This window comes from Schistocerca cancellata, chromosome 6 (genome assembly GCF_023864275.1).
Source record: "Schistocerca cancellata isolate TAMUIC-IGC-003103 chromosome 6, iqSchCanc2.1, whole genome shotgun sequence".
NCBI classification, from domain to species: Eukaryota; Metazoa; Arthropoda; class Insecta; order Orthoptera; family Acrididae; genus Schistocerca; species Schistocerca cancellata.
In genome coordinates this window covers 37,364,806-37,389,945 of record NC_064631.1, presented here as the reverse complement: position 1 = coordinate 37,389,945, position 25,140 = coordinate 37,364,806, and positions in this window count along the sequence as shown.

The window sequence follows — 25,140 nt, the reverse complement described above, 5'->3', positions numbered from 1 at the left end:
AAACAAAGAACACTTTTGTCTACCGTTATGCATATTGCAGTTGTTTACGTTCTGTATTCTTTACATTGTTTCTAATTTACAATCACCTGTTCATACTGTTATGTGGAACAATAGACGCAATCTTGCAAAATACTCGTTTGTTGCTTTAATTTTGGACACCAGTGTAGCTACGACGAAGCGCCAGTGCACAATAGCCTGCAACCAGTCTTCGACGCCTGCCTTCCGTCCATAAGTTCATTGCTTCGCGATTGGAATATCTTGAAAGTGTCTACCAATCGGATTTCGACTTGCACCTGACGTGGGATCTGTTCCAAACGGGAGTTAAGTACTGCATATAATTGATTCTGTAATAAATATATCAACTTTGACTCTGAGAAGTCTCTCAGTAGCTGTCTTAGTCGTAGCGACGTTGGTAGAACTGATAAAATGACTTTACGCATGTAATACATTCTAATACACTGAGTCCTAGCAAGCGTCGTTGCTGATATACACTGAAGAGCGAAAGAAACCGGTGCATATGCCTAATGTCGTGTAGGGCCCTCTCGAGCACGCAGAAGTGCCGCAACACGACGTGGCATGGACTCCACTAATGACTGAAGTAGTGCTGGAGGAAACTGACACATCTACATCTACATCTACATCCATACTTCGCAAGCCACCTGACAGTGTGTGGCGGAACCCCGTGGATTTTCGAGGGCTGTCCATAAATCCGTAAGAGTACGAGGAGGCGGAGATCTCTTCTGAAGGCATCCCAGATATATAATGTTCATGTCTGGAATGTTTGGTGGCCAGCGGAAGTTTTTAAACTCAGACGAGTGTTCCTGGAACCAGTCTGTAGCAATTCTGGAGGTGTGGGGTATCGCATTGTCCTGCTCGAGTTGCCCATGCCCGTTGGAATGCACAATGGACATGAATGGATGCCGGTGGTCAAACAGGATGCTTACATACGTGTCACCTGTCAGAGTCGTATCTAGACGTATCAGGGGTCCCATATCACTCCAGCTGCATATGCCACACACCATCGCCGGCCGCGGTGGCCGAGCGGTCTACGCGCTTCAGTCCGAAACCCCACTGGTGCTACGGTCGCAGGTTCGAATCCTGCCTCGGGCATGGATGTGTGTGATGTCCTAAGGTTATTTAGGTTTAAGTAGTTCTAAGTTCTAGGGAACTGATGACCTCATATCTTAAGTCCCATAGTGCTCAGTGCCATTTGAACCATTTTTGAACCCACGCCATCACAGAGCTGCCAGCAGTTTGAACGGACCCTTGCTGACATCTAGGTTCATTGGATTCACGACGTTTTCTCCATAACGGTGCGCGTCCATCCGCTCGATACTCTTTGAACCGAGACTCGTCCGACCAGGCAACATGTTTCCAATCATCAATAGTCCAATGTCGGAGTTGACGGGCCCAGGAGAGGCGTAAAGCTTTGTACATGAGTACGTGAGTGGGTCTTCGGCTCCGAAAGCCCATATCGGTGATGTTCCGTTGATTGGTTCACACGCTGCCACATGTTTATGGCCCAGGATTGAAATCTGTAGCAGTTTTCGGAAGGGTTGCACTTCTGTCACGTTGAACGATTCCCTTCAGCCGTCTTTGGTACCGTTCTTGTAGAATCATGTCCGGCCGCTGTGATATACAAGATTTGATGTTTTACCGGATTCCTGATATTCATGGTACACTCGTGAGACGGTCGTACGTGGAGATCTCCACTTCATGGCTACCTCGGAGCTGTTATGTCTCATCGCTCGTGCGCTGATTATAACACTTAAATCTTGGTAACATGCAACTGCAGCAACACCTGTGCCAAAAACTTGTTATCTTATATCTCTGTTCAAAAATGGTTCAAATGGCTCTGAGCACTATGGGACTTCACATCTATGGTCATCAGTCCCCTAGAACTTAGAACTACTTAAACCTAACTAACCTAAGGACAGCACACAACACCCAGCCATCACGAGGCAGAGAAAATCCCTGACCCCGCCGGGAATCGAACCCGGGAACCCGGGCGTGGGAAGCGAGAACGCTACCGCACGACCACGAGATGCGGGCTTATATCTCTGTATTGGAATACACATGCCTATACCAGTTCCTTTGGTGTTTCAGTGTATTTGTTTCAACAGAGCACAGTACAGCTAGTACAGCCAATGGTTAACGGTTAACGGTTAGGTCTAGCTAACGGTTCATCTTCGACCTCCATCAATCTCTCTGTGCTTTGGGACTAAAACGATACTCTGTTGCCAAAGTGTATAGAGACAAAATAGTAGAAACAATTAAGATGAAGAATCGGTAAATAATTCCGTTGTAACTTAACAATACAAAAGAACAAAATCGTAATAGTCTTACAATGCACTGCTGGGTTTTTGTGTATTTATGGTTACTATAACCGATTTTTCTTCATTAAATTTATCGTTTCCGTTCCTATTAGCTTTCCACAACAGTTTCTTAACAGTATCTGGCTTATTACCGCTGTTAACTGTCATCTTGTTAATGATATTTAATTCAGCCTCCCTAGCCTTCCTGTGCATTGACATATTGACTGCCATGTGCACTAAACCACAGAAGGCAGCTTCTTCATAAGCCTGCAGATGACGAAAATCATTAGGAATCACAGCATCAGCTGTTGTAGATTTCCTGTAAATGGTCAAACCATATTTCTTGCCCTGCCTTTTAATGTTGAAATAGAGGAATTGCCAATTGCTCTCAGAAAACATGAAAAGTTAATTATGCCTTATTATTGAAAGTCTAGCAAAATATCGCGAACGTTTTTAAACCGCGCGGTGTTAAACAGCGTTCCAGACAAATAAACTAGTAAGGTATAGTCTGAAACATGACGTCGATAAAATAATCGATGAAGCCGAAAGGTCTGGAGTATATAAAATTCAGTGCCCAACCTGTGATGCAAAATATATTGGGCAGATTGGAAGAACATCTTCGATCGGATACAAGCAACATAAAGATGTATTCAGACTAAGGGTCTAGGGTGCCTTGCCACGGTTCGCGCCGCTCCCGCCCCCCCCCCACCCCCCTCGGAGGTTCGAATCCTCCCTCGGGCAGAGGTGTTTGTGTGTTTGTTGTCCTTAGCATAAGTTAAAGTTAGATTAAGTAGTGTGTAAGCCTAGGGACTGATGACTTCAGCAGTTTGGTCCCATAGGAACGTACCGCAAATTTCCAATTTCCAATCCCTTAAGGGAAAGGATGAAGACTTGGAAATCTTGTACATAGGAAAGAAAGAGAGGAAACTCGACCTGCTGAAAGAGTAGGAGATAGCCATTCACGAAGAGGAACATCTAGTTCCGCTGTCTTTCACTGGCATGTTCAGAATATTGCGATATCTTAACGGCTTTGTAGAATTACTGTAAGGCAGATTCGTGACTATAAATTTGTAGTACCTCCTAGACCAAATACTTGTCCGCATCTCGTGGTCGTGCGGTAGCGTTCTCGCTTCCCACGCCTGGGTTCCCGGGTTGGATTCCCGGCGGGGTCAGGGATTTTCTCTGCCTCGTGATGACTGGATGTTGTGTGATGTCCTTAGGTTAGTTAGGTTTAAGTAGTTGTAAGTTCTAGGGGACTAATGACCATAGATGTTAAGTCCCATAGTGCTCAGAGCCATTTGAACCATTTTGAACCAAATACTTTGTGGATGACGATAGCAGACGTGGAAGATGAGCAGTGCAGCGAGTCGCACAGCTCGCTGTATACGTGCGTGGCTGCAGGGCATCAGGATGAATTTACCGTACTCCTTTGGCGATCAGAGTTACCGGATCCAAATGCAGAGGGGAATCTGTGGGACCGACTCAGTCGGGCTGTGGGCGCCACGGATTCTCAACCGAGGAACCCAGTGCAGGTGGCCGCCGCCTTTGAGTCGAAATGGCTCTACAACCGTGTTGGTACCGTCCAAAACGTCACTGGCTCTGTTCCTGCATGTGTTGCAGTGGTCTGCGCTGCTAAAGGTGGATATTCAGGCTTTTGACAGGCGGTTATTGCACGTCGACGTCGAATATAGTCGGTGGCCACATTATCTTGACAGGACTGTGTAATGTTAACTTCATTGTTTTCTCAGATTGTGCACTTTCCGATAAATAAGTAACGTCCGAAAATGCTGTGTAAATATTGAATCAGATCTTGATATCATTTAGAAGTAAACATCTGGAAATCGCTTCAAATATTTAGAGATGTAAAAATTTTGGAATTTACAAGACAAAAAGAAGGTAGTATCCCATTACTTCACTATCAATGTTCAAATGTGTGTGAAATCTTATGGGACTTAACTGCTAAGGTCATCAGTCCCTAACACACACACACACACACACACACACACACACACACACACACACACACACACACACACACCCATGCCCGAAGGAGGACTCGAACCTCCGCCGAGACCAGCCGCACAGTCCATGACTGCAGCGCCTAAGACCGCTCGGCTAATCACTATCAATGTGTCACTGTTGGAACAGGTAATACAAATGCCTGATTGTAAACATTTGTCGGGATATGGAACGATCATATAAGCTCAGTCGTATGTAAAACAGTTGGCAAAAGTTGGTTCATTTGTATAATACTAAATAAATGCAATCGGTACAAAGCAGATTGCTTGCAGGACACTCGTGGGACACATTGTAGAAAATTTCTCCATAGGGGACATTGGAAGTGTACAAAGAAGCGCAGCACGAGGAGTCACAGGTTTGTTTCATGCATGGAAGAGCATTCCAGAGATCCTGAAAATACTGAATTGGCAGACGTTTCAAGAAAGACGCCAATCGTACAGTGAATGCCTGCTTACGAAGTTAAATAACTAGAATTAAATCAGGAAATAGTAATGTATAACCCCCTAATTAACGATCCCGTAGCGACGATGAAGACAAGGTTAGACTACTTACAGCATGCACGGAGCCAACGGCATTGCCACGTTGGTTAACACGGAGGAATGGAAAAAAATAAAAAGAAAATGGTTCAAATGGCTCTGAGCACTATGGGACTTGACATCTGAGGTCATCAGTCCCCTAGAACTTCGAACTGCTTAAACATAACTAACCTAAGGACATCACACACATCCATGCCCGAAGCAGGATTCGAACCTGCGACCGTAGTGATCGCGCGGTTCCAGACTGAAGCGTCTAGAACCGCTCGGCCACACCGGCCGGCTGAAAAATAAAAAAGGGTGCTGTTTGCTTCCATAATTTTTCCTTTTATAACGCTACCCCTGGCATACCTCTTCTCTTTTTAAAAAAAAGTGTGCTCTCCCGAACACCGAAGTTAAGCAACAATCGGCATGGCTAAAACCTGGATGAGTGACCGTTCGGGGAAAATCGGGTGCCTTTGGTTTTCAGGACACGCAAGTCAGTGGCGTCCAATTAAGACTTGCACCCGGCCGGGGTGACACACGACATAGTCCTTTTTAGCGCACACAGATGTATTAAGGTCGGCTTGCACATAGAGCATCGTGTTCATACCGTGTCTCGAGTGTGCTCCGACTGTATCGTAACGCATGGGATCGCAGCTGAACTCGTCCCACTCACTTTTCGCAGGCCTCAAGTACCTCCTACACACACAGCCGACTGCGTCCATGTCGTGCGCCTGTCGTGCTTTAGGCTATGAGTCAGGAGAACTGTTCCACGTGTAATGGCAGCTGTGCGTAGGAATACAATACATATTGTGGAAACTACATAAAGGCGCCGGTTCGTTGCCTATTGCCCCTCCGCTGTTCGGACTTACTGGGTTTTCCAGGAAAAGCTACGAATGTGTCTCGAACTCTGGTGTCCTGTTTGGCTTCACACTACGCTTTGCGTGTTTTTCGTAAATTTGGGGGAGGAGCTTTTAATACTTGTTCAGCAGCATCCACTTTGTTTGGTTTCGGTTGATTCGCGGGAAGGGACCAAACAGCGAGGTCATCGGTCCCATCGGATTAGGGAACAATGGGGAAGGAGGTCAGCAGTGCCCTTTCAAAGGAACCATCCCGTCATTTGCCTGAAGCGATTTAGAGAAATCACGGAAAACCTAAATCAGGATGGCCGGACGCGGGATTGAACCGTCGTCCTCCAGAATGCGAGTCCAGTGTGGTAAACACTGCACCACCTCGCTCGGTCAAGCAGCATCCAGTACTCCACAATTTGTAGCATAAAAGTTTCAACACTCGTATAAAAATTTTAGTCCAAGCATGGATGTTCAGGCGGGGTGGCCGAGCGGTTCTAGGCGCTCCAGTCCGGAACCGCGCGACCGCTACGGTGCAGGTTCGAATCCTGCCTCGAGCATGGATGTGTGTGATGTCCTTAGGTTAGTTAGGTTTAGGTAGTTCTAAGTTCTAGGGAACTGATGACCTGAGAAGTTAAGTTCCGTAGTGCTCAGAGCCATTTGAACCATTTTTTTTATGTTCAGGCTTGGCATAGTGTTTCGCCGCTTCTTCCTATGCCCTTGTCTTTAGATAGCCAAAATACATCGCACGATTACAGTGACAAAAGTCATGGGATAGCCATATGCACATATACAGACGGAGGTGGTATGGCGTACAAAAGCTTAGTGCGTAGGCGGAGTTGTCTTTTGTAATTAGGTGATTCATGTGAAACAGTTTCACTGTGATTATCGCCGCACGACGGGAATTAACAGACCTTGAGCGAGAAATCTCACTTGGAGCTAGAAGGACAGGGCATTCTATTTCGAAAATCCTTAGGGAATTCAGTATTCCGAGATCCACAGTGTTAAGAGTGTACCGAGAATGCCAGATTTCAGGCATTACCTCCTGTAGGGAAGCAGCCTACTCACGCTGTAGTAAATTCACATCAGTTTCCATTGTGTGCCAGCCAGTCTGCTGTAACTAGCTCTGACGTCATAAATGTTGCGCAATACCTTAAAATTCAAGCAAATGATCTGAAACTTTTCCAGCATGTAAGAAATAATATTAAATTAATGTGTATTAAATATCAGTGCGATAACTTCAGCCATTTTTGTAATTTGGACGTTTTTCTAAAAAAATAATTGGCGCAACAGAAAGGAGCTAGAGACTTCAAAATTTATATTTAGACTCATCTTTCATAATAATTTAATAAAAACAGTACTTTGGATTTCACAGGTTAAGACCTTAGTGGAAATTCATGATTTTCTGGTTTTCATCTCAAAACTGAAGGAAGCAAGATAGATTAAGTAGGCTAATGAATAAGGATAGGATGTTTAGATTTAAATAGGTTGGAGGTCCGCTATGACTATGAAGATGTGAAAAGTTTCTTTTGAATACCTATAAAATTATAGCGATAGCGGATCTCAAAAGGGCCAGTTCAGAGCTCTTCTGCTGCGTGCAGCGTAACTTAATTATTTCTCTCGCCCAAGATATTTAACTTAGCCACGTCATAATTTTATTATAAATACTTACCTGCGTGCTAAATGCACGATTAAATGAACAGCTTCATAAGCCATCAGCAAAAGAAGCTATAAATTATTATGTAACTTGAAGTGGTGCGTTACTAGCCCAGCGGCCAGTCGTGAGAGCCAAGTTAGAGCCGGCGTTCTCTTAGCCGTCCGCACCGAGGCTATATATATAAGAGCACTGCGCGAGTAAGAAAGGCCCCAGTTCTCTCCAGACGCTGAATAGCACGTCAGCTGTGTCGGGAGTCGCTTCGCTACGGTAGCGCTGCTACAAACTGCCTCGGGTGCCGTATTGAGTTACGATGTATACGCGTAACTGTGAAAACATTTCAAATGAAGGATTATTTTTGGAATGATTTTCATTATCTAGCTTCAGTTTGCGTGTTGTTGTATTTTCACGTGCCGTCGCGGGACAGACATTCTACCAATCATTTTAGCGTGGCGTTTGATGAGATTTTCTCATCAAATTTTGGCGAGCATTCTTTTGACATTCAATTCGGACATTTATAGTTGCATCAGCGAATTAGACTCTGAACTGCTCTGTTTGTTAGGCTGTTGGGATAATTGTGATGTTATCAGTGAATTTCAGAATATACTCAACTATTTTGGAAAATTGTTTTTGATTAGAAATCCCGAACAATCTCCTACTTCTTCAGAGCTATAAGCTGCAGCTATAATAATATTCTCAGGTTAAGTGGGCACTAGGAACTCTCATTACAGGCTCCACGTTTCGTTAAATCACTTTCTGGGTGCCAAAAAGCAAAGAGAGAGCCAGTGTTGAGAACGGCGAAAGACAGCATTAACAACATTCCAAAAGCCGGGAAGTGCAGTGTTTTTCCCACATTTAAATAACAAACTTTATTTCACAAGCAATTTGCTTACTCACTCGCCGCCCCACATATGGTGCATCGGCCGGGAAATCAACTAAGTGAAAGTGATTTTTAACTATTCGGATTCGCGAGTGAAATGCGACACGCAACTGAGTATAGAACAGTGAAAGTGTTACATAGGCAGGTGGACAACGCAGTTGAATCAACAACGCATCTAGATTGACGGAGCTGGCACTGAGTCTAGCGGTGCTGCCGGCATCGCGAGAAGCCAGTTTCGCCGTACCGCAGTCGTCCGCCGCAGCAGCCGGGGGCCGCGCCTGCAGTTACGGGCCACGTAAACACACCACAGCCGTCGGAGTGCCGTCTGCAGTTCAACGTGCTACGTCGCATCAGGAATCCTGGTACGCCGCGCCGGCTACGGCAACGTCGTGCAGAAGGAACTAAGTTAAGTGGAAAACTGTTAAAAATTTTACTAACCTGCACTAAGAGACTGTCGGCGATGGAATCGCCAAAAGAAACTGAGGTTAAACTTATATCAGAACCTATGTCTGAGGAGGGAACTGTAAATCCAGACAACGGTTCAAGTGTAAATATGCATAAAAGTGGTAATGTTAAAGTAAAATATGAAGTATTATCTCCTGACAGTAGTGTGGGAAGGGGTAATGATTCAATAATAGAGACCCCTGTAGTAAAGCAGAAAGTAGAAATTGTAAATTTATTGGATGATAGTTTCTCTGATGAATTAAAAATGAAACAGTCAGCAGAGATGGTAGAGTTTAAGAAGGAGAAGTTAGATAGGACTAATCAATCAGAAGTTTCATTTAATTTTGATGATTCTGGTGTTGGAGCTAGTTTTTCGTCACCTGAGTGTGATAAAAAGCCAGCTAGTGAGCAACCCAAAAATGCTGGGGCAGTTGATCTAAATGTTATATTACAAGCAATCGCTGCCAGTAATGCACAAATGACAGCTGAATTAAAATCTGAAATAAGTGAACAGGTCAAAAACAGTAATGCTGAATTAAAATCTGATATAATTGAGGTAAATAACAGGATTGTGGCCAGTCAAACTAATTTTAATAAACGATTGGAGGTAATGGACGATACCTTCAAGGCTGGTTGCAATAAGTTGAAAGAGGATCTAGACAGTTTGAATTATAAAATTGATTACAACCATGAGGATATTAAGAAAAAGGTTGCTCAACAATTTTCTGAAATGTATAAAACAGTTAAATCTGAAGTTGCTGAGGTTCGCAAAGACTTCCAAATGGAAGATACGAAGCTGGAGCACAAATTAACAGAAAAGATCGAGTCGGAATCTGAACTGTGCTCAGATAAATTTAAAGATGTTAATATTAAAGTAAACATATGTCAAGCAGACGTAGATGCAATCAAAAGTGATACTACTCATATTGTACAAAGAGTAGATAATGTTGAAATGAAAGTAGAAAATATCAGTACTAACATTGCTAACATTGAGAGTAAAGTAGCTTCAGTAACTTCTGGTAATGGTAGTATACAACAAGTTGTAGCTGCAAACGCCGCTTTTATCGGGTGTCGGCAGTTCTTGCGATTCGATCCAGATAAAAATATCCACCCGCTAGATTTCTGGAACGATTTTGAAGATGTGATTCCACGAACTTGGTCTGAACGAGAGAAAATCTCATTTATTAAAAGCCATTTAGCAGGTGACGCCATGCGTTGGTCAGCTGATGTTATGTTGAAGTGTAAGACATTAGCGGAGTTTAAAACAGCTTTCATTAATGAATATTGGTCTAGTAATAAGCAAAATGAAGTGTTGAGAGAATTTTGGAGTGGAAAACGCTTCAGTGCAGGCAAGGAATCAATTAAAGAATTTGCTAGGTCATGGATTTCACGTTTGTCACATTTGGCGGAAAAGCTAAAGCCAGAAATGATTATATTAGGTCTTGAAGCCAAACTGCCATGGTATTGGCAAACCAGAATTATATCGGCACCTAGAGACAATCTTGATCGTTTCATTGAATATTTGGAACGTGTAGAACGTGTTGCTGCCAATGAGGAGCAGGCACGTAATAACAGAAATGCCACTAACAATAATAGTAATTTTAGGAATGAGCAAAATGGTAATGTAAACATCAGAACAGTAGGTATTCGCCATCCTAAGAGAGGTAGGAATTGGGGAAATAATTATCAGAAGCAACAATGGCGTCCAAGAGATAATAATTTTGTTCCGAACAGAAATATGCATGTAAACAACAGTACGGAAAGCAATGCTGTGCCAGTCAATTATAATGAAACTAAAGAAAACAGCAATAGGCCGAGGCAGGAAAACTAGTTCCCGTCTATGAGGACACTGGCGCTCACCAGGCGGTTACTTTTCCTAAGCCAGTAGTTAAGGGAATTGGTAAGACAGATCAGAATACTCAAACTGAACATGTGGATGAAGAGTCGGTAGCATCTAAAGATACAACAGAAATATTAGATCACTCACAGTATTTGATAGATACCGTGTTAGAAACGCTTTCTAAGTGGGAAGAGAAAGAGAAGGCGCAGCAGTGTAACAATAGGGAAGAGCTACAAAATATTGAATTGACAGGTGAAGAAGCAGAAGAAATTCATGCTTATATTTACGATGAGGATGATGTGCTCTTATCTAAAGTGCCTGTGCAGGATGTTGATAATGTACTAATAGACTTAGGACAGGAGATAAGTGAGAATGTAGAGGGTAGGCTGTTGAGGGTCGATGAACCCAGTAGCTGTGACCAGTTGTCACTTGAGAAGGAAACTGACGATAATGGTAAAAGTGGTTTAGCTGTAACTAGTGTTATGCCCGGTCTGGAGACGCAGAATCGCTCAGACTACAGTAATTTGGGTTATGTTCAGCAAACTAAATGTAATGAAGTTGTGCAGTGTTTCGATTTAAAATTAATAGACCGACTGGAAAAGGCAGCTGAAAATGGAATTCAGGAAACCCCTACACACTGTGACCTAAATATAATGAAGACAGATGTCAATCACTTTAGTTGGAGGCAAATCAAAAAGGAACTACTAGATGAATTTGAGGAACCACCTGTACAACCTAGAATAAGCCACCCTATAATAATAGTAAATATGTTGGGTATCAATGTACGTTGTCTCTTAGACAGTGGAAGTGAGGTAAGTGCAATATCTCAGTCCTTCTTTGATGCATTACCTGGTAAAGATAAGCTTACAGTAATGAGAGTATCAGGACTAAGAATAATTGGTGCTACTGGCAAGGTGTCAAAAACGGTAAAGCAAGAAGCTTTGCTGCCCTTTAACATTACTGGTAATTTGGTTGATCATCCATGTTTAATTGTAAACAATCTCAGTATTGAGGTTTTAATTGGCATAGATTTCTTGTCAAAATATCAGAGTGTTGTTGACTTTGAAAGAAGCCAATTAAAAATGGTCTTACCAATAACCGGAGTAATTACAGTCCCTTTTAGTGATAAACATGTAGTAACTGATCATGAAACTTGGGAGTTGCCTATACGAGTTCTGAAAAATAGGAGGTATTGGGACGAAGGTGTTAATCTTAGTAACAGTAAGCTGAACACAGAAGAAGAAGAAGAAGCAATTATTTTAGTCAGAATAGAAGCTAAATTGCAGGAAATCGAGAAGATTTCAGACAATCAAAAGGAAGAACTGAGACAGGTTCTAAAGAGGCATCATAAAGTATTTTCAGATCGAGGTGGCAGATTCATAGGCAGCCAATGAAGGCTGTAGGGAGGAGGTTGTTCTGTAACCTCTACACAGTGTGGCAGCTGTGCAGTCCCAGCTGTGTGAGATCTTCTTTCCTTTTCAGGTCTCACTCATTCTTCATCTTTCCTATCCACAAAACATTTCGACCTCTTCTTTCATACATTAAATTTTCCGTCATAACTATCAAGTCAGCATTCAGCCAATGAAGGCTGTAGGGAGGAGGTTGTTCTGTAACCTCAACACAGTGTGGCAGCTGTGCAGTCCCAGCTGTGTGAGATCTTCTTTCCATTTCAGGTCTCACTCATTCTTCATCTTTCCTATTCACCAAAATTTAGATCTCTTCTTTCAGACATGAAATTTTTCTGTCATGACTATCAGGCCAGGAGTTATGTTACCATTCTATCTACCGATCAGTGAAGAAAGATACCTAATGTGATAAACTGAATAGTGACAAACAATAGAGAAGTATGACGTAATTAAGATACAAATGTATTTGAGTAACAATTATGTGTAGTACCCTGGTAATATAGTAAGTACAAAGTGTTGTTTGGTTGGAAATGGTCCATCAACAGTAATTTAAAAAGATATATGAATTCATGTACAAGCAGGATCTGAAGCGGTAGTGAAACCTAGTGTATGCATTAGAGCTAGCTAAAAAAAAATAGTAAGAGAGAGTGCTTAGTGTTATGGAAAATATGCAGATAAGTTGTAAAGATTAAACTCACCTGGTGTAGCAAGGAAAGGCAGTGTAATAGAATTGAGCAGTGTTTGTGGTTGAGACGTGAAGGACACGTCCCTGAAGTATTTATAAGGTTGGAGCTGGCCATTATTTTAGTGTAGTGTGTGACAGGATACACCTACACGTATTGAGGTTATGAGTTGGAGGCGTGAATGCGACCATAGGTACCCTTATGTTAGATGAGACAGAGCAGCTCATGGTGTCCTATAGGTTTAAGGAATTTAGCATTACGCTCGTCCATAATTATTTGATGCACTTTAGTGGTAGGTCCGAGAGAGACTACCTGAGGTTTCAGCATCCGATCGAGTGGAAATGGATTGCCACGTGAGCAAACTAATCAGCCGCAATACACTATGAATATGAAATAAATGTGCTATCCTATGCTTTAAATATTAATAGAGTGAGTGGTAAATAAGTACATACACTAGCAATATAAATAAGAAACATAATAGCAGACGTGAAACAGTAATTTTAGCTCAGCATAAATACACTTCAAAGTAAGTAAGACCCTAATTGCAGATGTGGAACTGACAACAGCAGAGGACCAATAAGTGGATTTTGTAGTCAACTAAAAGTAGTGTGCTTTGAACACTCAGAACGGTACTATTACCAAAAGTTACTCACATATACAAAGAAGCTGAGAAAACAACCACTAATCATACTCATACTATCTCTAAGAATAAGATAATCAAGGATGATTCAGTTAAGTGCTTAATATACAAATGTATCAGGAATGTACCGAGCATTGGTTCAGTGTTCCGGCCCAGAAATAATAAATTGACGTTAAATAGGATTCATGATTGTATGCCATGAGCATAGATTTTCTCTAGTACGTGACTAACGGCGTTTTGAGCCATTTATTTACCGATTTTATGACATTTAAGTAACCGCAAGAGTAATGTTGAAAAAAAAAGTTCTGTTAACTTTGTTCCAGTAATATATTGGAAGTTAAAATGTATATATCCCCATTTCATTGTGACCCACCCTTAGATATTAAGTGAACAGAGTCTGAGGCACTCTTTTGTTTGTTCTACAGGACAAACCAGATAATGGCAGCCTGGTAGCTGCGTGAAAGCGTGGAGTGACTTGGACACAACTCACAGTGACCCTCCCCTTTCCCCCATGTAAGTTAGAGAGAACGTGAAGGACGCACACCATAGCAACTTCCCCTCCTCTACCCTTGTGAATGGAAGTGTAGGACGCCAGCCAAAGCGGCTACAACCACGTGTGTAAAAAATTATTTGTGAACTTTTCTTTCAGGTTTAGAAAAGACTACTAAGAGATAATCATCTGTTTATGTATCATGTTATTTTCTTTGAATTTGTGTATGTAAAAGTGTATTTAATGTATTTAATGGGTCTAAGATTTTCATAATTTTTCAATTCGTATGTGTTTGTTTGTCTAAGACAATATGTAGGCCAAAATATTTCATTGACTTTGCTTAAAATTTTGAGTACTGACATTGTTTAAAAGGCAGTGAACATGCCCACAATTTAAATAATTAATGTAGATAATCAGTTTTCTTTAATGTTTCTACATGTTTATGTTTCAATTTTGATTTTTATAGGGAGTTAAATTGTACTCTTGCTTCCCTTTTTGTAATTAAATTTTTTTTCTCATTCATTTACATTCATAAACAAAAAATTTGAGTAGAGGGTGATGTAGGGAAGCAGCCTACTCACGCTGTAGTAAATTCACATCAGTTTCCATTGTGTGCCAGCCAGTCTGCTGTAACTAGCTCTGACGTCATAAATGTTGCGCAATACCTTAAAATTCAAGCAAATGATCTGAAACTTTTCCAGCATGTAAGAAATAATACTAAATTAATGTGTATTAAATATCAGTTCGATAACTTCAGCTATTTTTGTAATTTGGACGTTTTTCTAAAAAAATAATTGGCGCAACAGAAAGGAGCTAGAGACTTCAAAATTTATATTTAGACTCATCTTTCATAATAATTTAATAAAAACAGTACTTTGGATTTCACAGGTTAAGACCTTAGTGGAAATTCATGATTTTCTGGTTTTCATCTCAAAACTGAAGGAAGCAAGATAGATTAAGTAGGCTAATGAATAAGGATAGGATGTTTAGATTTAAATAGGTTGGAGGTCCGCTATGACTATGAAGATGTGAAAAGTTTCTTTTGAATACCTATAAAATTATAGCGATAGCGGATCTCAAAAGGGCCAGTTCAGAGCTCTTCTGCTGCGTGCAGCGTAACTTAATTATTTCTCTCGCCCAAGATATTTAACTTAGCCACGTCATAATTTTATTATAAATACTTACCTGCGTGCTAAATGCACGATTAAATGAACAGCTTCATAAGCCATCAGCAAAAGAAGCTATAAATTATTATGTAACTTGAAGTGGTGCGTTACTAGCCCAGCGGCCAGTCGTGAGAGCCAAGTTAGAGCCGGCGTTCTCTTAGCCGTCCGCACCGAGGCTATATATATAAGAGCACTGCGCGAGTAAGAAAGGCCCCAGTTCTCTCCAGACGCTGAATAGCACGTCAGCTGTGTCGGGAGTCGCTTCGCTACGGTAGCGCTGCTACAAACTGCCTCGGGTGCCGTATTGAGTTACGATGTATACGCGTAACTGTGAAAACATTTCAAATGAAGGATTATTTTTGGAATGATTTTCATTATCTAGCTTCAGTTTGCGTGTTGTTGTATTTTCACGTGCCGTCGCGGGACAGACATTCTACCAATCATTTTAGCGTGGCGTTTGATGAGATTTTCTCATCAAATTTTGGCGAGCATTCTTTTGACATTCAATTCGGACATTTATAGTTGCATCAGCGAATTAGACTCTGAACTGCTCTGTTTGTTAGGCTGTTGGGATAATTGTGATGTTATCAGTGAATTTCAGAATATACTCAACTATTTTGGAAAATTGTTTTTGATTAGAAATCCCGAACAATCTCCTACTTCTTCAGAGCTATAAGCTGCAGCTATAATAATATTCTCAGGTTAAGTGGGCACTAGGAACTCTCATTACAGGCTCCACGTTTCGTTAAATCACTTTCTGGGTGCCAAAAAGCAAAGAGAGAGCCAGTGTTGAGAACGGCGAAAGACAGCATTAACAACATTCCAAAAGCCGGGAAGTGCAGTGTTTTTCCCACATTTAAATAACAAACTTTATTTCACAAGCAATTTGCTTACTCACTCGCCGCCCCACACTCCCACCATGGACAACACAGCGACCGACGGCCACCACTTAACGACCGTGAACAGTGGCGTTTGATTAGACTTGTGAGTGCTAACAGACAAGCAACACTGCAACACAGCAGAAATCAAAATGGGACGTTGTTGTTGTTGTTGTTGTTGTGGTCTTCAGTCCTGAGACTGGTTTGATGCAGCTCTCCATGCTACTCTATCCTGTGCAAGCTTCTTCATCTCCCAGTATCTACTGCAACCTACATCCTTCTGAATCTGCTTAGTGTATTCATCTCTTGGTCTCCCTCTACGATTTTTACCCTCCACACTGCCCTCCAATGCTAAATTTGTGGTCCCTTGATGCCTCAAAACATGTCCTACCAACCGATCCCTTCTTCTACTCAAGTTGTGCCACAAACTTCTCTTCTCCCCAGTCCTATTCAATACCTCCTCATTAGTTACGTGATCTACCCACCTTATCTTCAGCATTCTTCTGTAGCACCACATTTCGAAAGCTTCTATTCTCCTCGTGTCCAAACTAGTTATCGTCCATGTTTCACTTCCATACATGGCTACACTCCATACAAATACTTTCAGAAACGACTTCCTGACACTTAAATCTATACTCGATGTTAACAAATTCCTCTTCTTGAGAAATGCTTTCCTTGCCATTGCCAGTTTACATTTTATATCCTCTCTACTTCGACCATCATCAGTTATTTTACTCCCTAAATAGAAAAACTCCTTTACTACTTTAAGTGTCTCATTTCCTAATCTAATTCCCTCAGCATCACCCGACTTAATTTGACTACATTCCATTATCCTCGTTTTGCTTTTGTTGATGTTCATCTTATATCCTCCCTTCAAGACACCATCCATTCCGTTCAACTGCTCTTCCAAGTCCTTTGCTGTCTCTGACAGAATTACAATGTCATCGGCGAACCTCAAAGTTTTTACTTCTTCTCCATGAATTTTAATACCTACTCCGAATTTTTCTTTTGTTTCCTTTACTGCTTGCTCAATATACAGATTGAATAACATCGGGGAGAGGCTACAACCCTGTCTTACTCCTTTCCCAACCACTGCTTCCCTTTCATGCCCCTCGACTCTTATAACTGCCACCTGGTTTCTGTACAAACTGTAAATAGCCTTTCGCTTCCTGTATTTTACCCCTGCCACCTTCAGAATTTGAAAGAGAGTATTCCAGTTAACATTGTCAAAAGCTTTCTCTAAGTCTACAAATGCTAGAAACGTAGGTTTGCCTTTTCTTAATCTTTCTTCTAAGATAAGTCGTAAGGTCAGTATTGCCTCACGTGTTCCAACATTTCTACGGAATCCAAACTGATCTTCCCCGAGATCGGCTTCTACCAGTTTTTCTATTCGTATGTAAAGAATTCGCGTTAGTATTTTGCAGCTGTGACTTATTAAACTGATAGTTCGGTAATTTTCACATCTGTCAACACCTGCTTTCTTTGGGGTTGGAATTATTATATTCTTCTTGAAGTCTGAGGGTATTTCGCCTGTCTCATACATCGTGCTCACCAGATGGTAGAGTTTTGTAATGACTGGCTCTCCAGAGGCCATCAGTAGTTCAAGTGGAATGTTGTCTACTCCCGGGGCCTTGTTTCGACTCAGGTCTTTCAGTGCTCTGCCAAACTCTTCACGCATTATCTTATCTCCCATTTCGTCTTCATCTACATCCTCTTCCACTTCCATAATATGGTCCTCAAGTACATCGCCCTTGTATAAACCCTCTATATACTCCTTCCACCTTTCTGCCTTCCCTTCTTTGCTTAGAACTTGGTTGCCATCTGAGCTCTTGATATTCATACAAGTGGTTCTCTTCTCTCCAAAGGTCTCTTTAATTTTCCTGTAGGCAGTATCTATCTTACCCCTAGTGAGATAAGCCTCTACATCCTTACATTTGTCCTCTAGCCATCCGTGCTTAGCCATTTTGCACTTCCTGTCGATATCATTTTTGAGACGTTTGTATTCCTTTTTGCCTGCTTCATTTACTGCATTTTTATATTATCTCCTTTCATCAATTAAATTCAATATTTCTTCTGTTACCCAAGGATTTCTACTAGCCCTCGTCTTTTTACCTACTTGATCCTCTGCTGCCTTCACTACTACATCCCTCAGAGCTACCCATTCTTCTTCTACTGTATTTCTTTCCCCCATTCCTGTCAATCGTTCCCTTATGCTCTCCCTGAAACTCTCTACAACCTCTGGTTCTTTCAGTTTATCCAGGTCCCATCTCCTTAAATTCCCACCTTTTTGCAGTTTCTTCAGTTTCAATCTGCAGTTCATAACCAGAATCCACATCTGCCCCAGGAAATGTCTTACAATTTAAAACCTGGTTCCTAAATCTCTGTCTTACCATTATATAATCTATCTGATACCTTTTAGTATCTCCAGGATTCTTCCAGGTATACAACCTTCTTTTATGGTTCTTGAACCAAGTGTTGGCTATGATTAAGTTATGCTCTGTGCAAAATTCTACAAGGCGGCTTCCTCTTTCATTCCTTCCCCCCAATCCATATTCACCTACTATGTTTCCTTCTCTCCCTTTTCCTACTGACGAATTCCAGTCACCCATGACTATTAAATTTTCGTCTCCCTTCACTACCTGAATAATTTCTTTTATCTCGTCATACATTTCATCTACTTCTTCATCATCTGCAGAGGTAGTTGGCATATAAACTTGTACTACTGTAGTAGGCATGGGCTTTGTGTCTATCTTGGGCACAATAATGCGTTCACTATGCTGTTTGTAGTAGCTAACCCGCACTCCTATTTTTTTATTCATTATTAAACCTACTCCTGCATTACCCCTACTTGATTTTGTATTTATAACCCTGTAATTACCTGACCAAAAGTCTTGTTCCTCCTGCCACCGAACTTCACTCATTCCCACTACATCTAACTTTAACCAATCCATTTCCCTTTTTACATTTTCTAACCTACCTGCCCGATTAAGGGATCTGACATTCCACGCTCCGATCCGTAGAACGCCAGTTTTCTTTCTCCTGATAACGACGTCCTCCTGAGTAGTCCCCGCCCGGAGATCCGAATGGGGGACTATTTTACCTCCGGAATATTTTATCCAAGAGGACGCCATCATCATTTAATCATACAGTAGAGCTGCATGTCCTCGGGAAAAATTACGGCTGTAGTTTCCCCTTACTTTCAGCCGTTCGCAGTACCAGCACAGCAAGGCCGTTTGGTTAATGTTACAAGGCCAGATCAGTCAATCATCCAGACTGTTGCCCCTGCAACTACTGAAAAGGCTGCTGCCCCTCTTCAGGAACCACATGTTTGTCTGGCCTCTCAACAGATACCCCTCCGTTGTGGTTGCACCTACGGTACGGCGATCTGTATCGCTGAGGCACGCAAGCCTCCCCACCAACGGCAAGGTCCATGGTTCATGGGGGGGCTCCCTTCACTACCTGAATAATTTCTTTTATCTCGTCATACATGTCATCTATTTCTTCATCATCTGCAGAGGTAGTTGGCATATAAACTTGTACTACTGTAGTAGGCATGGGCTTTGTGTCTATCTTGGCCACAATAATGCGTTCACTATGCTGTTTGTAGTAGCTAACCCGCACTCCTATTTTTTTTATTCATTATTAAACCTACTCCTGCATTACCCCTATTTGATTTTGTATTTATAACCCTGTAATCGCCTGACCAAAAGTCTTGTTCCTCCTGCCACCGAACTTCACTAATTCTCGCTATATCTAACTTTAACCTAACCATTTCCCTTTTTAAATTTTCTAACCTACCTGCCCGATTAAGGGATCTGACATTCCACGCTCCGATCCGTAGAACGCCAGTTTTCTTTCTCCTGATAACGACGTCCTCCTGAGTAGTCCCCGCCCGGAGATTCGAATGGGGGACTATTTTACCTCCGGAATATTGCACCCAAGAGGACGCCATCATCATTTAATCATACAGTAGAGCTGCATGTCCTCGGGAAAAATTATGGCTTTAGTTTCCCCTTGCTTTCAGCCGTTCGCAGTACCAGCACAGCAAGGCCGTTTTGGTTAGTGTTACAAAGCCAGATCAGTCAATCATCGAGACTGTTGCCCCTGCAACTACTGAAAAGGCTGCTGCCCCTCTTCAGGAACCACACGTTTGTCTGGTCTCTCAACAGATACCCCTCCGTTGTGGTTGTACCTACGGTACGGCCATCTGTATCGCTGGGGCACGCAAGCCTCCCCACGAACGGCAAGGTCCATGGTTCATGGGGGGAAATGGGACGTATGATGAACGTATCCGTTAGGACAGTGCAGCGACACTGGGCGTTAATGAACTATAGTAGCAGACTTCAGAAGCGAGTGCTTTTGCTAACAGTACGACGTCGCCTAACAGACTCTACTGGGCTCATAACCATTTTCACTGGACCCTAGACGACTGGAAAACCGTGGCCTGGTCAGATGAGTCCAGATTTCAGTTGGTGAGAGCTGACAGTAGGGTTCGAGTGTTGCGCAGACCCCACGAAGCTGTGGACCCAAGTTCAACAGGGAACTGTGCTAGCTGGTGGTGGTTCCATAATGTGTGGGCTGTGTTTATATGGACTGTACAGGGTCCTCTGCAATATTCGCCTACCTTGAGACCATCTGCAGCTATGCATGGAAGTCATCTTCTCAAACAACGCTCTCATGCCACCGGGCCAAAATTATTCGTGATTGGTTTGAAGAACATACTGGACAATTCGATCGAATACTTTGGGCACCCAGAATGCCCAACAATAATCCCATTGAACATTTATGGGACATAATCGAGATGTTAGTTCGTGCACAAAATCTGCACCGGCAACAATTTCGGAATTATGGACGGCTGCAGAGGGCGGACGGCTCAGCATTTCTGCCGGTAACTTCCAACAACTCCCGGAATCCATGCCACGTCCAACTGCTGCAGTGCGCCGGGTAAAAGGCGGTCCGATTCCATATTAGGAGGTATCCTATGACTTTTGTCACTTCAGTGTATATAGGGACAGCGGTTAGAAGCTTAACGATTCCCGTGGCTATTGGTTTTGTTTTTCTGTCCGTGTTCCCTTTAGCCGTACTTGCTGAAGGTAACAGGGATGGCTCATGTGGCTCTGAGCACTATGGGACTAAACATCTGAGGTCATCAGTCCCCTGGACTTAGAACTACGTAAACCTAACTAACCTAAAGACATCACACACATCCATGCCCGAGGTAGGATTCGAACCTGCGACCGTAGCAGCAGTGCGGTTCCGAACTGAAGCGCCTAGAACCGCTCGGCCACAGCGGCCGGCAGCAGCGTTTTAGTTCATGGTGAAATCCATATTTACTTTATGTGTCACTATCATTTATTTTTCTTCTTAACAGTGATAAAATTTTCACATTCGACAACAATTTTACTTACTTGTAGGTGATGAATGCAAAAGAAAATGGGCGCTACTGAGGTCGTTTTTTATTCGAGCTAGTGCTAGTGGCAAATAACATCTGAACAGGCTTCGAAGGAGATAAAGTTTAAATTGAGACTGAAAGATGAAATGAAGATTTTAATCCCGTTTCTTCAAAACTGTGAAACATTTACCAATGTTCAAAGATCCTTAGTTTATGTTGTAAATGGAGAGGAAAAAAAGGATGTTGAGGCATGTCCAGTCTCGGTGGATCGCAGTACTCCTACTGCTGCAAATTATACAACATTATGATGTGATGACCAGACGAATAGAAGTCAAAGTTCTTCGATCCCGCATGGAAGCGCTGACAACAATGTGGAAACTGTAATGACTGATTTTGTAGGAGCTACAGAGTGAGCCCCAGCATATACCTCATGTTCCAGAGAAGGCAAGAAAATTGGTGACACTTTTAGAACCTACAGCAGATACAATGACGTCGTTTTCAGATCTCGTTACAGTGGAAAAAAAGAAAATTCAACATCGTTAATGCAAAACGAACTGGAATACTAAAGAACGAAGAAGAAGAAAATGAAAATAGCTATTTGTCACAAATTTTTCTGTTTCATTTGAACTATTCGTCTAAGAAGGTCGAACAGTTTATCGAGCTGCTCTTCAACAGCAAAATCATGACTTTTTATGGGTAAATCAAGCACAACATTGAATGTAATATTTTTTTTAAAATGAAGTATGTATGTAAAGATGAAAAATAAAATACAATAAAAAGTATAATTTGAAAACTTTTTAGTTCACTATTTCGTCTACTTCCACGTTTATTCAAGAAGAAAATAATACGCCCTTTCTTTCTGTTTTAATAATGTTGCTATAGAGGAAAAGCTAGTAAATGAAGCTGAAGTCGATATTACTTTATTAGCGCTACTCTGTTACTAACTTTACGAATTTCTTGCAGTTCCTTATTCCTTATTCTTATTCTAAAATACTTCAAGAATTTCACAGGATCACCAACAAGCCTATTAAATATCGTGTGGAATACTCCCTCTTCTTCTCTAGATATAAATATAGGGTGAACCAAATAACATTTCTTTACGCTCCTGTTGTTTCCTCAACCAAATTAAGTCCCGAGAGGCACAACAACATCCTTGTCCATATGCTCCATTGGCGGCTGAACACAGCTCGCATTCTGTATGTTATGTGGGAATGCACTGGCAGGAGCGCAGTCTAGGCACAGTCGGAACACGGTGTAATGTGTGGAAACTACCCCTAGTAAATCGTTCTACGCGCGCTCCATAGGCGAACGGAATGGGAAGACACTCTCCTAAGTGGTGCAAGGGAATTATCCTATGCCACGCACTTCACAGTGGTTTGCAGAGTATGGGTATAGATGGTGCGCGGTCATGGCATTCACACAAGGGGAAAATCTGTAATTGTCCCCTATGTAGCACCCTCGTCGCCTTACGATTCATTCCTCTTTTGCTTTATTGTAATTCCCATGTTGGATCACAAATTTTACTTGTAATCAGGTTATAAATTTCAGTCGGTAATGACCTTCCTCAGATTTGAGTAAAATTGTGTTTTACTCAAGTCTGAAGATGGTCATTACCGACCGAAATTACACTACTGGCCATTAATATTGCTACACTACTAAGATGACGTGCTACATATGCTAGATTTAACCTACAGGTAGAAGATGCTGTGATATGCAAATGATTAGCTTTTCAGAGCATTCACACAAGGCTGGGACCGGTGGCGACACCTACAATGTGCTGACATGAGGAAAGTTTCCAACCGATGTCTCATACACAAACAGCAGTTGACCGGCGTTGCCTGGTGAAACGTTGTTGTGAAGCCTCGTGTAAGGAGGAGAAATGCGTACCATCAATTTTCCGACTTTGATAAAGGTCGGATTGTAGCCTGTCATGATGGCGGTTTATCGTATCGCGACATTTCTGCTCGCGTTGGTCGAGATCCAATGACTGTTAGCAGAATATGGAATCGGTTGGCTCAGGAGGGTAATACGGAACGCCGTCTTGGATCCCAACGGCCTCGTATCACTAGCAGTCGAGATGAAAGGCATCTTATCCGTATGGCTGTAACGAATCGTGCAGCCACGTCTCGATCCCTGAGTCAACAGATGGGGACGTTTGCAAGACAACAACCATCTGCACGAACAGTTCGACGACGTTTGCGGCAGCATGGACTATCAGCTCGGACACCATGGCTGCGGTTACCCTTGACGCTGCATCACAGACAGGAGTGCCTGCGATGGTGTACACAACGACGAACCTGGGTGCACGAATGGCAAAACGTCATTTTTTCGGATGAATCCAGGTTCTGTTTACAGCATCATGATGGTAGCATCCGTGTTTGACGACATGGCGGTGAACGCACATTGGAAGCATGTATTCATCATCGCCATACTGGCGTATCACCCGGCGTGATGGTACGGGGTGCCAATGGTTACACGTCTCGGTCACCTCTTGTTCGCACTGACGGCAGTTTGAACAGTGGACGTTACATTTCAGATGTGTTAAGACACGTGGATCTACCCTTCATTCGATCCCTGCGAAAGCCTACATTTCAGCAGGATAATGCACGACCGCAGGTTGCAGGTCCTGTACGGGCCTTTCTGGATACAGAAAATGTTCGGGTACTGCCCTGGGCAGCACATTCTCCAGATCTCTCACCAACTGAAAACGTCTGGTCAATGGTGGCCGAGCAACTGGCTCGTCACAATATGCCAGTCACTACTCTTGACGAACTGTGGTATCGTGTTGAAGCTGCATGGGCAGCTGTACCTGTACACGGCATCCAAGCTTTGTTTATCTCAATGCCCATGCGTATCAAGGCTGTTATTACGGCCAGAGGTGGTTGTTCTGGGTACTGATTTCTCATGATCTATGCACCGAAATTGCGTGAAAATGTAATCACATGTCAGTTGTAGTATAATATACACTCCTGGAAACTGAAATAAGAACACCGTGAATTCATTGTCCCAGGAAGAGGAAACTTTATTGACACATTCCTGGGGTCAGATACATCACATGATCACACTGACAGAACCACAGGCACATAGACACAGGCAACAGAGCATGCACAATGTCGGCACTAGTACAGTGTATATCCACCTTTCGCAGCAATGCAGGCTGCTATTCTCCCATGGAGACGATCGTAGAGATGCTGGATGTAGTCCTGTGGAACGGCTTGCCATGCCATTTCCACCTGGCGCCTCAGTTGGACCAGCGTTCGTGCTGGACGTGCAGTCCGCGTGAGACGACGCTTCATCCAGTCCCAAACATGCTCAATGGGGGACAGATCCGGAGATCTTGCTGGCCAGGGTAGTTGACTTACACCTTCTAGAGCACGTTGGGTGGCACGGGATACATGCGGACGTGCATTGTCCTGTTGGAACAGCAAGTTCCCTTGCCGGTCTAGGAATGGTAGAACGATGGGTTCGATGACGGTTTGGATGTACCGTGCACTATTCAGTGTCCCCTCGACGATCACCAGTGGTGTACGGCCAGTGTAGGAGATCGCTCCCCACACCATGATGCCGGGTGTTGGCCCTGTGTGCCTCGGTCGTATGCAGTCCTGATTGTGGCGCTCACCTGCACGGCGCCACACACGCATACGACCATCATTGGCACCAAGGCAGAAGCGACTCTCATCGCTGAAGACGACACGTCTCCATTCGTCCCTCCATTCACGCCTGTCGCGACACCACTGGGGGCGGGCTGCACGATGTTGGGGCGTGAGCGGAAGACGGCCTATCGGTGTGCGGTACCGTAGCCCAGCTTCATGGAGACGGTTGCGAATGGTCCTCGCCGATACCCCAGGAGCAACAGTGTCCCTAATTTGCTGGGAAGTGGCGGTGCGGTCCCCTACGGCACTGCGTAGGATCCTACAGTCTTGGCGTGCATCCGTGCGTCGCTGCGGTCCGGTCCCAGGTCGACGGGCAC